This window comes from Oncorhynchus mykiss, chromosome 30 (genome assembly GCF_057628025.1).
Source record: "Oncorhynchus mykiss isolate SJ-2025 chromosome 30, ASM5762802v1, whole genome shotgun sequence".
NCBI lineage: Eukaryota > Metazoa > Chordata > Actinopteri > Salmoniformes > Salmonidae > Oncorhynchus > Oncorhynchus mykiss.
In genome coordinates this window covers 28,434,438-28,449,923 of record NC_143051.1, presented here as the reverse complement: position 1 = coordinate 28,449,923, position 15,486 = coordinate 28,434,438, and the positions used below count along the sequence as shown (strand labels likewise).

At 41.8% G+C, this 15,486-nt stretch overlaps 1 protein-coding gene across 4 annotated transcripts in view; it reads left to right on the top strand.

Annotated features, from left to right (window-relative positions):
- The window catches only part of LOC110488218 (ras/Rap GTPase-activating protein SynGAP), a 115,491-nt gene that overhangs the window by 58,442 nt on the left and 41,563 nt on the right, over positions 1-15,486 (top strand). The window lies entirely within an intron of this gene.

Below are 15,486 nucleotides of genomic sequence, written 5' to 3'. Positions count from 1 at the left end.
AATTGCTCGACAAGTGCCCTGTCCAGAAACAACACCTAGCTCCTACCCCTGTGGCCATGTTGATCTGAATTAAGTTAATAGGTATACATTATATGGTAGTAGCTCCTTCACCCTCTGGTATGCTAGATGGAGCTACTACCAAATGGTTTTACCTGTCCAATTCCTTCAGATCTACATGAAGTACCCAGGGATTGTTTCTGGACCGGGCCGTGAGCTGTTGTGAAATGGTGAGGATAGAGAACAGAAATCTGGATTAATACAAGCTAATAAGGGGCCAGGGATGGGGCTGGTCCCCTTGGAAATTTGGACGTGGAATGTATGTTACTGATTGCTCTAAAGATTTATTGTAACAATAGTTTTGGCCTTGGCCATGCATGCCATGTTGTACCGTTCAGAGGCTACCTGAACAGTCACATCACATCTTGAGTTGTTGTTGGAGGACCTGAGGCGCACAATGTTGTTATTACCAGTATCTCTTCCCGGTTAATGTATTGTAACCAATGATGTAGTGGAATCTTTTTATTCATTTGGTGAATAGCCTTATGCACTTATTATGCTAAATAATCATTGTTAGTGTTAGCCTTTTGTTTCTCAGCCACCTTTATATACCCACCTTTTTACCTCTACATCCCTGCTTGTAATTCTACACACATACAGTATACTTAGGTCCTTAGTTTGTTCCTATTAAAACGCTAGCCTTATCGTTTCCATATTTTGGCCAGAATTAAATAATTACAGATGGTGGATTTTCCACAACTCGTTTTCAGAAGTGTTTGACTTGCACAACAGTGTGTCCTGATTGGAGGGAGTTGACACTTGATTTAGCAATAAGCAGTCCCATTTCATGAGCCGGATGACTTTCCAGCCAGGTTTGCCATCCGCACTGAATAGGTCACAACATGGGACAGACAATTTCTAAGCTCACTAGGTCTGGGATGTGCTGCTGCTGTGCAAATCAAAGGCACTCCTGATAGCATAGTTGTGGAAAGTCCTCCAACCTCAATGATAGCGTTTCAGCCTTTGTTCTGTGCTCAGTCTACCTGGCAAATACATGAGTTCCACATCTTATTGGCTGCTAGTCAAATAATTGCTTTGAACTTTTGCCATCAAGATGTCTATTGATGCCGTGTTTCCAAATGTAAAGCTCCTCTTATCTGACTCAGTTTACTCCCTCATATAGCATTGGCTTTGTACTGTACCTAACAGATTGGACACCGAAGTTAGTGTGTGCTGTGAAAACTTCAAATGGACAGTTGTCATGGTAACAATAGAAAAGGGGGTGCATAGGGAACAACATTGAAGCAGACAGAAACCTACCGTAGATGCTGTGGCAAACTCCTGCAGTATCATTTTTGTTTTTCACACACATCAAATTGTTCATTAAACACTAATCAAGAATGTCTGAGTGTAGTTAGCTACAGATGATGCTAATTAACCCCAGAGTCTAAGCCTCTGGCAATATCAACTAAGCTACTAACATTTGAACTTTTTTTAAGACGCTCATAAGATGGATCATTCAGCTATTTGATTTAGAATTGTAGGACTCCTGTAGATATCCAAAAGAAATATAAAACAATTATTTGATGAAACATTGAATTTGGTATTACTGCTGTTAGCCCGTATTAGCATTGAATAGCACATTCGTACAGGGGGAAAAAATGTAGTCCAAAAATTAATCAACAGGAAGTACGATTTGAAGTGTCTGAAATGCATCTGAGAGATAGAGGAAAGCATCAGAGACGGGGGAAAAGGTTACATGTGCAACCCTGGTTCCAAAAAAAGCCTATTCAGCGCCATTCATTTTTACCGCACAGTCACAGATGAGCTGTGAAGCTTGTGAGCATTGTATAGCAAAACGGACGACATGTTCGTTCCAAATCCTGGGCTCAAACCATTCAGACTTTACAGACGTTTTTGTGAGAAGACTTGTGCAGAGTTGGCACCTCGACGGGACCGACTTTAGACAAGTCCTTTGAAGCTTGTGGGCGTCGTAGAGCAGAATGGACTACATGTTTCTATTTGTGAGTCTTGGCTTTTCAGAATAGGTTATAGTTATATAATAGTTTCATGCTCAAATCCTTCTGACTTTACAGAGATTTTCGTGAGAAGATCTGTTTTATGGATGTCTTCTGGTCTTACAAACACCGATGTAGCTTCCTTCATCCATTGTTTCTTGCGCAACAGCCAGAAAATCATATTTCCTCGTGTCACAAAACATCCGTGGGTAAATATATCAAGCAAAATAAATGGGACCGCTGTCACACAACAATAGCATGTTTTAGCCTTATGAGAATCTCAAAACCCTAAAAAGCAGCGCAGGAAAGAAATACCCCTGTTCAGTACATATATTTTTTTTTACAAACATATTTTTATTGTCACACACTGGATAGGTGCAGTGAAATGTGTTGTTTTACAGAGTCAGCCATAGTAGTACGGCGCCCCTGGAGCAAATTAGGGTTAAGTACCTTGCTGAAGGGCACATTGACAGATTTTCACCTTGTCGACGTGGGTATTCGAACCAGAGATCCTTTCATATACTGGCCCAAAGCTAGTCAGCAAAAGCCGTAAATATTTTTGATGGCCACGCATTCCGATTACTTCTTAAAAATAAAGATTTAGTCTCGGTACACTTTACTTGAAACCCAGTGTCATAATATGTCATAACAGCTGACATAACGTGCCATAACCTGTCATAATATGGTCATAACACTGTCATGACCCATATATATTTACACCTGTTGTGACATATATTGCGTTTATTTATGGCTGGTTATGACACCTACATAGGAGTGTCAAAACCCACATTTATTTAAATGAGTAATTTTCCCTGCCAAGAAATGGCCTTTCATTCGTAGGCTTGTTTCTTAGATCCTTTGTTGTTGTTGGGTCTATCATGTACATGCCCTTATGTCAGTCATCAGTCAAAAAGAGAATGTCTTGTCCTGCTCCTGAAATCTGCTCCTGCATTCAGCCCAGTCTTCAGCAACAGAGCATTGGGGTAGATAGGTGCATGTGTGCAACTTACAATGATAATTTAAGATGGTCAATTTCATAAAATGTTATATAACATAAACATACTATTGAAACTTAGGCTATGGTGTAATGGAATGTCTGGCCTTGTGTGGAAGGTTTTGAGAGTTTATGACATATTATGACATGGTTATGACTGTGTCATCAGGTGTAATGATGCTGGGTGTCAGGTAAAGTGTTACCAATATCTCAAACTCATGCACAGAGAAACACATGCGAAAGAGCTATTGTGTACTTCCCAAACACCCACTCTCAATCTTCCTTGCTCTCCCCCTATCTCTCTTTTTATCTCTGTCCCTTTCTCGCTCTCCCTCTCTCTCCCTCTCTCTTTCTCTGTGTATCAGTTGGCTGGAAGCTGTTACCACCCACACACACTCCGGCCTGACATAAAATGTACATTCAGAATATAAGCACGCACACACGCATGCACACACACACACACACACACACACACACAGATGTTCACAACAATGCAATCACACACAGACACAGAAGTTATTTCAGCGTTTGAATATTTTGTTGTGTGATATGTAATAATGCCACAGCAGAGTCATAAGGCATGTGTTTTCACTAGGATACCAGTTGTGTGTTTTATTATTGTTCCATGCCTCTGGTACAAGGCCCTGTGCAAAGCTATTTGATTTGTTCCTCACACACAAGTGTGAGAAATGCACTCTCATTTGCACATTTTGTGTCTGCGTGTGTGTGTGTGGTATGTTGGTGCGAATTTACTGCTGTTTTGTCCTGGAAAATGAACATGTTTGTAACTCTCAAGTCTCTTGCTCCAAATGTATAAGTTGTGCCAATGTCTTGTGGTTCAAGTGGAATTTATTGGTGTTGTTACCATGGATACCAAACAATGAGCTGGGATGTAGAATAGAACATAGAGAGAGAGTTGAATATTGCAAAACGTGCCAAATATACAGGATACAACCTATATTTTCTCTTTCTTTGATGTACATGTCAGGCCACGTTTTAAGCCCATATTTGGGATTATAATGTTACAATTAGGGTTGCAAAGGGTTGGAAACTTTCTGGTAAATTTCCAGAATTTGTCTGGATATTTTCCATGGGAAATTAAGTTTGGGAATTTTGCTTAAATTCATCAAAAAAGTTGGCTTATAACTGTGAACCTTTTTTGGTGGGATACACAAGGCGATTCTAGGTCTTGTGACATATTCTGGTTAAACTATCCCCAATTCAATGGAATTGCAACCCTCTGCATGCACAGTGCATTCTTCCATCACATGTACAGCTGATTCTCAAGATCTTGCATACTAATGAGATGCTATTGAGCCCACACTACTAGACTGTCTGAGCCAAGGACTACATACTTTCTGGTAAATTTAGATTACAATACTGGGTGGGGTGAATATATTTTATATGATATACATGATTTTTTTTTTAACTAGTAAATGATAGCCTTCAGCAAAGTGTGTTTAAATCATTTCTAACTTGTTAGCAATTTCTGCTGGTTAGTTGCTACCATGTGGGTTTTAGCTTGTCAAGCACTGATCTGTTTCACCTGTCTTTGTGCTTGTCTCCACCCCCCTCCAGGTGTCGCCCATTTTCCCCATTATCCCCTGTGTTTGTCTGTTGCCAGGTCATCTGGTTTGTCAAGCTTACCAGTGTTCGTCCTGTCAGGTCCTGTCTTTTTCCCTGCCTCTTTTTCTCGTCCTCCTGGTTTTTGACTCTTGCCTGTGTCACGCTCTGACCTTAGTTCTGTTATTATATTTTTGTTTTAGTATGGTCAGGGCGTGAGTTGGGTGGGCAGTCTATGTTTGTTTTTCTATGTTGGTTTTTGAGTTAGGCCTAGTATGGTTCTCAATCAGGAGCAGCTGTCAATTGTTGTCCCTGATTGAGAATCATACTTAGGTAGCCTGGTTTCACTTTTGAGTTGTGGGTGTTTATTTTCCGTGTTAGTGTCTGTGCCACACGGGACTGTTTCGGTTTGATTTACTTCGCGGTTATTGTTTTGTTCAGTGTTCGTTATTCATTAAAAAACATGAACACATGGTCCTCTGATCCTTCATACTACTCCTCTTCGTCAGGGTCAGGGACAGCCTGTCCCTGACCCTGAGACTGCCTGCCGTCCTGCACCTTTTCTCGACCTCTGGGTTACTGAACTCTGCCTGTCCCTGACCCTGAGACTGCCTGCTGTCCTGCACCTTTGCTCCACCTCTGGGTTACTGAACTCTGCCTGTCCCTGACCCTGAGCCTGCCTGCCGTCCTGCACCTTTTCTCGACCTCTGGGTTACTGAACTCTGCCTGTCCCTGACCCTGAGCCTGCCTGCCGTCCTGCACCTTTTCTCGACCTCTGGGTTACTGAACTCTGCCTGTCCCTGACCCTGAGTCTGCCTGCTGTCCTGCACCTTTGCTCCACCTCTATGTTACTAAACTCTGCCTGTCCCTGAGCCTGCCTGCCTTGACCTGTAATTTGCCTGCCCCTGGTGTTACAATAAACATTGTTACTTCGACACGGTCTGCATCTGGGTCTTACCTTATCCTAATAGTGCAAACTGGCCATGACTGACCCAGCAGACCCGGGCCAGCTGCGTGACTCCTGCAGTGTGGCTGACTATGCGGTGGTTTTCGGCACATTTCCAGCGTAGAGTGCTTGGAACCAAGAAGCACTGTTTGATATGTTCCAGCACAGCGTCTTGGAGGAAGTCAAGGACGAGCTTGCTGCTCGGGAGTTACCTACGGATCTCGATTCCCTCATCGCTTTGACCATCTGTATCGATGGGTGACTACGGGAATGACAGAGGGAGAGGAAATTAGACTTTGCTCAAAAGTCCTAGGATTCCACTGTGGCTTTGAGTCATCCCGGAAGTCCCGTTGCCAAGAGAACCCGAGGCCTCCCGACCTGCCCCGATAGTCGCCGGAGTCGGCTGAGTCACCGCTTCCCGAGCCTATGCAAATAGGTAAAGCTGGGCTATTGCCAGCGGAATGGCAATACAGGATCAACACGAAGAGTTGTCTGTATTGCGAGATTCTTGGTAATTTTTAGTCCTCTTGTCCTTTATAAGAGATCAGGCTCACTGGTAGGAGCCCTGTTCCTGCCATTCTGCTGTGTGGTAGCCAGTCTAAATCTTCCGGGTCCTCAATGATTCTGGGGCCTATGAGAGTTTTTTGGATGCTACCCTGGCTTCCGAGCTGAACATCCCCTCTCCACTCCCATGGAGGTTAGAGAGCTGGACGGGCGCCCTATAGGCCGGGTCATTCATATTACCACTCCCATCAACCTACGGATGTCAGGGAATCACAGCGAGACTATTCAATTCCTGCTCATCAAGTCTCCTCAGATTTCCGTGGTATTGGGATTCTACTGGCTCCATCAAGACAATCCCCTCATCGACTGGGCTACTGGTGCCATCGTGGGCTGGAGTTTTATATTTGGCTTTGTTTCACTCCATAAACATTATTTAGGTATGCATAGAAACATCTAAAATAATATCCTCAGTTAGATTAGTCTAGCAGGCAGTACAATCCATTTTATAAAGGTGTTTAGATAATTACTAGTAGTGTTGCTCATTAAACAATGCATTAAAAAGAAGAGTTAACTCTCAATGGAAAATAAATTGAAATTCCGTAGCCTGCAGGCAAACAAACTCTAATGAAAGGTCTAATGAAAACTGAGTGACGGGCTGACAGCACATAATGTTCCTAATCAGTGGCAATTTCATCATGTAAATCTTGGTGGGACAAACAAACAAAACATTTTTTTGATGCATGCCAGCAAAGCCTTTACACAACACAACACTAAAAAATACATTAGTTGCACTTTAACGGTGACAAATGGTTCCCACAAACTGTTAGGGACTAGATAAAGCTGTCCCAACAGCAGACCTTTCTTTTCAGCCCCATGGAGTGAATCCTTACCACTGCTACACCTGGCTATGAGTGGAGCCTTGTCTGTAGCGAAATAGTTCATTCAGCCTCATTTACTGCCTTTTAAAAACGCATAGCTGATATGGCTGACTTGCTTAACCAAATGTGGTTTCTACTGACAATTGAGATGTACAACCTATGGCATAAGGGGGACGACGTTAATGAGACATTAATGAGCGCGCTAATGAGCGACATTAATTAGCAAGCTAGGATGGACATAGTCATTATAACTATTTGTTCAGCGCTTTTGAAATGTACAGCGACAGAATTCAGATAATGGGCCATTCTTTCAGTATTCTCCCTGTACACCAAGATAGAACCGTAGGATGAATAAAGGGGGCATATAAGCAGACAAGGAAAGTTCTTACAATATTCAATTATTATATTTCACTGGGGCCAAGCTTCCTGCCATCCAGGACCTATATAATAGGTGGTGTCAGAGGAAAGCCCATAAAATTGTCAGAGACTCCAGTCACCCAAGTTATAGACTGTTTTCCCTGCTACAGCACAGCAACTGGTACCGGAGCTCCAAGTCTAGGACCAAAAGGCTCCTTAACAGCTTCTACCCCCAAGCCATAAGACTGCTAAACAATTCATCAAATGGCCACCGGACTATTTACATTGACCCCCCTCCCTCCATTTGTTTTGTACACTGCTGCTAGTTGCTGTTTATTATCTATGCATAGTCACTTCACCCCGACCTACATGTATAAATTACCTCAACTAACCTGTACCCCTGCACATTGACTCGGTACCGGTACCCCCTGTATATAGACTCGTTATTGTTATTTTATTGTGTTACTCTTTATTATTTTTTACTTTAGTTTATTTGGTAAATATTTTCTTAACTCATCTTGAACTGCACTGTTGGTTAAGGGCTTGTAAGTAAGCATTTCACGGTAAGGTCTACACTTATTGTATTCGACGCATGTGACAAATACAATTTCATTTTATTTGATTTCAGGTCGGAGCTCTAGAAAGAGGCCCGAGTTCCCAACTTCCAAGTTGGTTGACCGTTCAAAACGTATTTTCACTGTCGGAGCTCGTTTTGTCCCTGAGTTCCCAGTTGTCTTGATCTCACTGAAGTCTGAGATCAGGGCAGCACCCAAGGGGCTTGAATTTTCTAGATCTCCCTGTAGATTTTTTTGCGGTGACGTAGTGTCCCCATGAGGGACAGAACACTGAGCCAATCACAGCGCAACTAGAGAACATCACCAAACCTCCGTATTTTCCGCTGGCTGCCCCACCATTACAGAAAGCACCGAGCTAGGCTGAAACACTTGCATTTTGGAGCTGCCTTACTCAACTAAGCAAAAAAGAGACCATGTTTGTATGCACATTTTATTATTATTATTTTTTACATTGGTTGGAAATTGATATGTGACACGTATTCATGCTAAAATAATATGGAAAACAGGCATACAAAAAAATATATAGAGATTTTTTTTTGCTAAACATGTGGGGCTCAAAACAGGTTGGGCTCTTCCCCACCTGCCCTGAATGATGGGTTACCACTGTTCCTAATGTACTAAAACAGACAGGACAGAACGTGGTCACCTTCTGAGAATGTGTGTATGACGTACAGTATTTTGTGCATTGAATCACAGATTTTTGGTATGCAGTTTTCATGTTTTTTGGACCTGGGTTTCAAGTGGTCTTAAACTGTACAGTAAAACAGAATTCTAAAATCTCTGGTTCTCCATCCCCTGCAATATTAGCAGGTACGTTTGGGTAGTTAAGGCTGTTCAGTCAGCTCACTTGTGCGTGCATAACTTGTTCCTGTGAGCAGGTCTTCTATAATCAACTTTTAAGATCTTGGTACTAAAAGTAAGCACTTAAAGCCTGAAATAACTTTCTGGCTGGTTGCATTGGATAGCACTTTTGTCCTTGTTTTGGAAATTTGTTATTTTTGTCCAAGATATGCTACTCAGGGCAATGAGCTGTTATGAAGCATTTACGAGAGCCAGGTGACACTAAGTTCTAAAATAGTTGCTCTGAAATGACTCATATTCTCCCAATATAAATCCTTATGTGAACTGGCTTTATGTGACTCAGTCTCTACATTCCTGCAATATTTTGGCCTGTTTGAGTCTTTAGGACACATATGTTATGACTGATTAATGATTTGACACTTTGGCTTTGTTTAATGGCAATTACAAATGCATACCATGTAGTCATCACTCCTGCTCAAGAGTCTACAAATTCTGGGTGATGCGAAACAACCTCATCATCTCACTGACCTTCTTCTCCGGCGAGCTCTGACCAACCAGAGTCTCTGACCAGCTCACATTAAACGGGTGTCGGTGACGGCCGCTGCCCTGAGTAGACAACGACATGGGGATTTTGTCTCCGATCTCAAAAATGTGTCTGTAACAGCTAACCGTTTAGTGTAGAAAATATATTTTCCACCGTTCCAGCTGTGTTAGATTGAGATTGAGGAGAATGCTTAACATTTTTAGATACAAATGTATGGAGAACAAGGTGGATCTTTGGTGATGCTGATTTAATCTAATGTTGTCCAAATATAATATGGAAATAATGGTCTATGGCTCTATGGTACTTAGGATTTTGTCTGCTTTGAGTCACACTGTGGCAGGGACGTTCAAGGTAGTTCTAAACGGGGCCTGTGTAGTTTGATACATTCAAACAAGACTGCTTTGGCACACGACCTTGGATTGCATTAAAGTATACCTCTCGTCTTTTTTCATACATAGTTTTGCAACGCAGCCACAAAAACCTGCAAGCCAATGAGAATGTTTTAGTGCTGACAATTGCAGTGACACTTTTCTTCTTTCCATGTTTAATCATGTTCTAGGATGATGTGGTGATTTTTTCTTCTCCCTCATAGAATGTGCTCATGAATGCCTTTTATATTATCAACTCATATTGAAGGACACATAAATCCATATAATAGTTTAGAATCTTAGGCACTTGTTTCACAACACCTGATTGCCCTCGGCAAGATTAATTATGCATGCTGAATGTGTATGAACTTTAGTGGTCTAATAATTGGTGACGTAATGAATTAATTAATTTGCCTATTTCAAATTAATAATGTTGTATAAGGGCATCAGTAATAGTTTTTTTTTTTAAAGAGAACAATTAACTTCAAACTCAGATTAGTAGTTTAGCATCCGTTCATCAAGTCTGATACACTACATACATGTGGACACCTGCAAGTCGAACATCTCATTACCAAATCATGGGCATTAATATGGAGTTGGTCCATTCTTTGCTGCTATAACAGCCTCCACTAATCTGGGAAGGCTTTCCACTAGATGTTGGAACCTTGCTGTGGGGACTTGCTTCCATTCAGCCACAAGAGCATTAGTAAAGTCGGGCACTGATGTTGGACGATTAGGTCTGGCTCGCAGTCGGTATTCCAATTATTCCCAAAGGTATTCAATTGGGTTGAAGTCAGGGCTCTGTGCAGGCCAGTCAAGTTCTTCCACAAAGATCTCGACAAACCATTTCTGTATGGACCTTGCTTTGTACATGAGGGAATTGTCATGCTAAAACAGGAAAGGGCCTTCCCGTTGCCGCAAGTTGGAAGCACAGAGTTGTCTAGAATGTCATTGTATGCTGTAGCTTTAACATTCCCCTTCACTGGAACTAAGGGGCCTAGCCCGAACCATGAAAAACAGCCCCAGACCATTATTCCTCCTCCACCAAACTTTACAGTTGCCACTATGCATTGGGGCAGGTAACGTTCTCCTGGACTCCGCCAAACCCAGATTCGTCCGTCGGACTGCCAGATGGTGAAGCTTGATTCATCACTCCAGAGAACACGTTTCCACTGCTCAAGAGTCCAATGGTGGCGAGCTTTACATCACTCCAGCCCAAGCTTGGCATAGCACATGGTGATATTTGGCTTGTGTGCGGCTGCTCGGCCATGGAAACCCATTTCATGAAGCTCCCGACAAAAAGTTATTGTGCTGACGTTGCTTCCAGAGGCACTCATTAGTGAGTGTTGCAACCGAGGACAGATGACTTTTACATGATATGTGCTTCAGCGCTTGGCTGTCCCATTCTGTGAGCTTTTGTGGCCTACCACTTCGCTGCTGAGCCTTTGTTGCTCCCAGACATTCCCCCTTCACAATAACAGCACTTACAGTTGACCGGGGCAGCTCTAGCAGGGCAGAAATGTAATGAACTGACTTGTTGGACAGTGCCACGTTGAAAGTGGCTGAGCTCCTAAGTAAGACCAGTCTTCTGCCAATGCTTTTCTAAGGAGATTGCAGGGCTGTGTGCTCAAATGTATACACCTGTCAGCAACGGGTGTGGCTGAAATAGCTGAATCCACTAATTTGAAGGTGTCCACATTCTTTTGCGTATATAATGTATTATACTTATTTGTTTAGTTTTTGGGGGTTGATCAGCTTTACTATTGCATATAGATTGTGGCTTCCACCAATGTAATTCTTTACATAATTTCCAATCCTCCATATATTTTTTGGGGTAAAAATATTTAAAATATATATAGAGTGCATTTGGAAAGTATTCAGAACCCTTCCCTTTTTCAAAATGTTGTTACATTACAGCCTTATTCTAAAATGTATTAAATTGTTTTTTCCTCATCAATCGACACAGAATACCAAATTATGAAAAAGCGAAAACAGTTATTTTATACATTTTTGCTAATTTATTACAAATAAAAACAGTAATAACTTATTTACATAAGTATTCCTACTCTTTGCTATTAGACCCCAAATATAGCTCAGTTGCATCCTGTTTCCATTGATCATCCTTGAGTTGTTTCTACAACTTGATTGGAGTCCACCTGTGGTATATTCAATTGATTGGACATGATTTGGAAAGGCACACACCTGTCTATATTAGATGATAGTGCATGTCAGAGCAAAAATCAAGCCATGAGGTCGAAGGAATTGTCCGTAGAGCTCCGAGACAGGATTGTGTTGAGGCACAGATCTGGGGAAAGTAACAAAAAAGGTCCCCAAGAACAAAGTGGCCTTCATCATTCTTAAATGGAAGAGGTTTGGAGGGGACAAAATGGCGCCGTAGAGAGAACACTGTGTTTCAGCGAGCTCCCGTGGCATTCGTAAATGTATATTTTTACATTAATCTCCTAGCTTGAAAAAGTGGTAGAATTGGCTAAATAAGTTGTCCTACAATGAGTCTTGACGGCTATTTCTCAAAATCTCCGACAACATGCCCAACAGAACTACTAAGAACTCTAATAAAACCACCATCCCTGTAGATGTGCAGGAGGAGCTAGCTAACGTTAGCCGAAGCACAATGGACCTGGTGATTCAAAATATGACTGACTGATGACGGATAACATTACTAAAGTGATCGATGTTGATGAGGCGGAAGGAAGAATGGCTACAGTGGAAACTTCAACTACATCTATGGACACTAAGATAAAAGGACGAGAAACAGGTGCGCGAAATGGCGGAGCACATTGACGACTTGGATAATCGAGGACGCAGATTCAATATTCGTGTTGTGGGACTCTGGGATTTTGAAGAGACACATTCAGTACACATTTTGAGGAATGGATCCCTGGCTACCTACAAATGGACACTAAGGCTGGTCGTGTGAAGCTGGACAGAGCCCATCGCTCTCAAGCACCGATACCCGGTCCCAACCAGCGCCCACGGCCAGTGGTTATGAAGTTCCACAACTTCACCGACAAGCAGCGCGTCATGGATGCGGCTAGAAACATCGGCTCTGACGGTAGTCAACGTAAAGGTCCAAAGGTCTCATTCTTCAATGATTATTCCACAGCGGTTGTACGAAGACGCAAAGTGTTTGATGAGGCGAAGGCTCGACTCAAGAGAATGAAGATGGACTACGCACTGCTGTACCCGGCCACATTGAAGGTTATGGTCAACGGATCGCCTAAAAAACTCTACACACCTGAAGAGGCAACTGCGTTTATTGACTCTCTCGGGTAAATAACTTTAAGCTGCACCTCCGCAGCATTGGATAACTTTTTTATTTTTATTTGAATCTGATCATGAAACAGTGATGTGAGTTCTCACATGCTCCGGCTCAGTAATATTTGTATCTTTATTATTTTTCTTGCTAAAGTTACTGCTGCTATAGCTCAGGCTGAGATATGTGTGAATCTGTATTGGTGCCCAGGCTTGGTTTTAGGTGGAAGAGCCTCAATCTTCTTCTATTGATTTTCATTTCCATATATATATATAAAGGATGAGGCTATTGAGTGGCAATGCGGACTTAAGAGTCTACATTGGAAAGTTGAAATCCCCTGCATGTTAGCTAGTGGGAAAACCCCCTTTTGGATCTTTACATGTTTAATTTTTGGGTTTAGTATAGTTCGAGTTCAGGGTTCATATCGTTTGTTTATGCCCGGTGAGATAGAGGAGAGTTCAACACATGGAAGAAGGTACCACCCCACTTTTACAGTGGGATCCAGTCTGGATATTGAATGGTCAAGATACAATGGCAGGTAACAGACTGCATTTATGTACATGGAACATTAGAGGGAGCCATAACCCCATTAAAAGGAAGAAGGTACTGTCTTTTTTGAAAAAAGAAAATATTGATATTGCCCTGTTGCAAGAAACTCATTTGGATGATAAGGAGCATATGAAATTACAACAAGGGGGGTTTGGTCAAGTGTTTTTCTCATCATTTACATCCAGAAGTAGAGGTGTGCCAATTCTTGTGAAATAACTTAACACTTAAGGTCTTGAATTGTGTGAAAGAAAAAATTGGTCGCTTTGTTATAATTAATGGTACTTTACAAGGGCAGAACATTTCCATAATGAATATTTACTCCCCCCCCCCCCTGCCCATCCCCCTGATTTCCTCACTAAGGTATTTCTAGACTTTTCAGAATTTAACTCAGACACTGCAGTGGTTGGAGGAGATTTTAATTGTTTGTTGAAAACCTTATTGATAAGTTTCCCAGCGGTATAGCTTCACTCTCTCCTCAAGCTAAGTCACTTAAAGCTATTTGTGATGATCTGGGGTATGCTGATGTTTGGAGAACTTTTCATCCATCCAACAGAGAGTTCACTTTTTTCTCTGCACCTCATGGATGTCAGACTAGAATAGATTACTGTTTTATGCACAGGACGTCTTTGCAGTCTGTTTGATCCTCTAGGATAGGAAGCATAGTCATATCTGATCATGCAGAGGTGATCCTGGACATAATACTTCAATCGTTCATTGGAGGTTGAAGACAACCATTCTTAAAGACCATACATTCACATCATATTTTATTACAGAGTTTAAAGCATTTTTCTCTAACTCTCAATCAACATATAACCCCTCGCTCCTTTGGGAAACATGTAAAGCGTACGCCAGGGGTCTGATTATGTCATACACAGCCACTAAGAGACGGAAATAGCGTGAAAAGCAAAAAACATTAGAGGGTGAATTAGGAACTAAAGAGAAGGACTACATTAAAACTCCCACTCCTGCCCTATTAAAGGAAATATCAGTCCTTAGATCAACGTTGGACTCTATCCTAACACAGGACGCTGAAAAGAAAATGAGATTTGTCAGGCAAAAGCTATATGAACATGGCCAGGAAAGTACTTGGCATACCTAGCTAAAAAGAGAGCTGACTCTCAGTCAATTGCTACTATTACTGATTCTGATGGCAATCATTTATATGAAAATAAATTGATAAATGACTAATTTAAGAAATTTTATGCAAACCTTTATGCCTCAGAACTGCCAAATGATGCACCCAAATTAATGGAGAACTTATTTTCTAAGATTGAGCTCCCTACTATCTCCGAAGAACAGAGGTATCTCCTTAATGCCCCTATTACAGAGGAAGAAATAATGTTCACAATTAAGAATCTGCAAAATGGTAAGGCCCCAGGACCAGACGGGTTTTGTAGTGAGTTCTATAAAGAGTTACATGGCCTGATCCTTGAGCCATTGCGTGATATGTTTAACTACTCATTTTCAAATGACCAGCTCCCTCAAACGCTGAGAGAAGCCAACATATCACTTATTCTCAAAAATGGAAAATATCCAGAGTCTTGTTCCTCGTACAGACCAATTTCCCTTCTGAATGTGGATAGAAAATTGCTTTCTAAAATTCGAACCACAAGATTAGAGGACTCACTGCCACTAATTGTGAAAGGAGACCAAACTGGCTTCATTAAGGGCCGTAAGTCATGCAACAATGTCAGGCGGCTTCTTAATGTAATTCAAGCCTACCAACAAAGTGCTATGGATGGTCTTGTGCTCTCCCTAGACGCTGAGAAAGCATTTGATCATGTGGAGTGGTCTTACCTATTCTTTGCTCTAAATAATTTTGGTCTAGGGGACAACTTTATAAAATGGGTGAAAGTTTTATATGATGATCCTCAGGCTGCTGTCCTTACTAATGGGCTAAGGTCAAATAGCTTCTCTTTATACAGAGGTACCAGACATGGCTGTCCTTTGTCCCCTCTCCTATTTGCACTCGATATGGAACCTCTAGCCGAGGCCATCAGGGTAACGCCTGCTATACAGGGGCTGCTCATTGGTGATGTTCACCATAAAATAAGCTTGTATGCTGATGATGTCCTGATATTCATCTCTAGTCCCGAGACTTCAATTACATCTCTTATT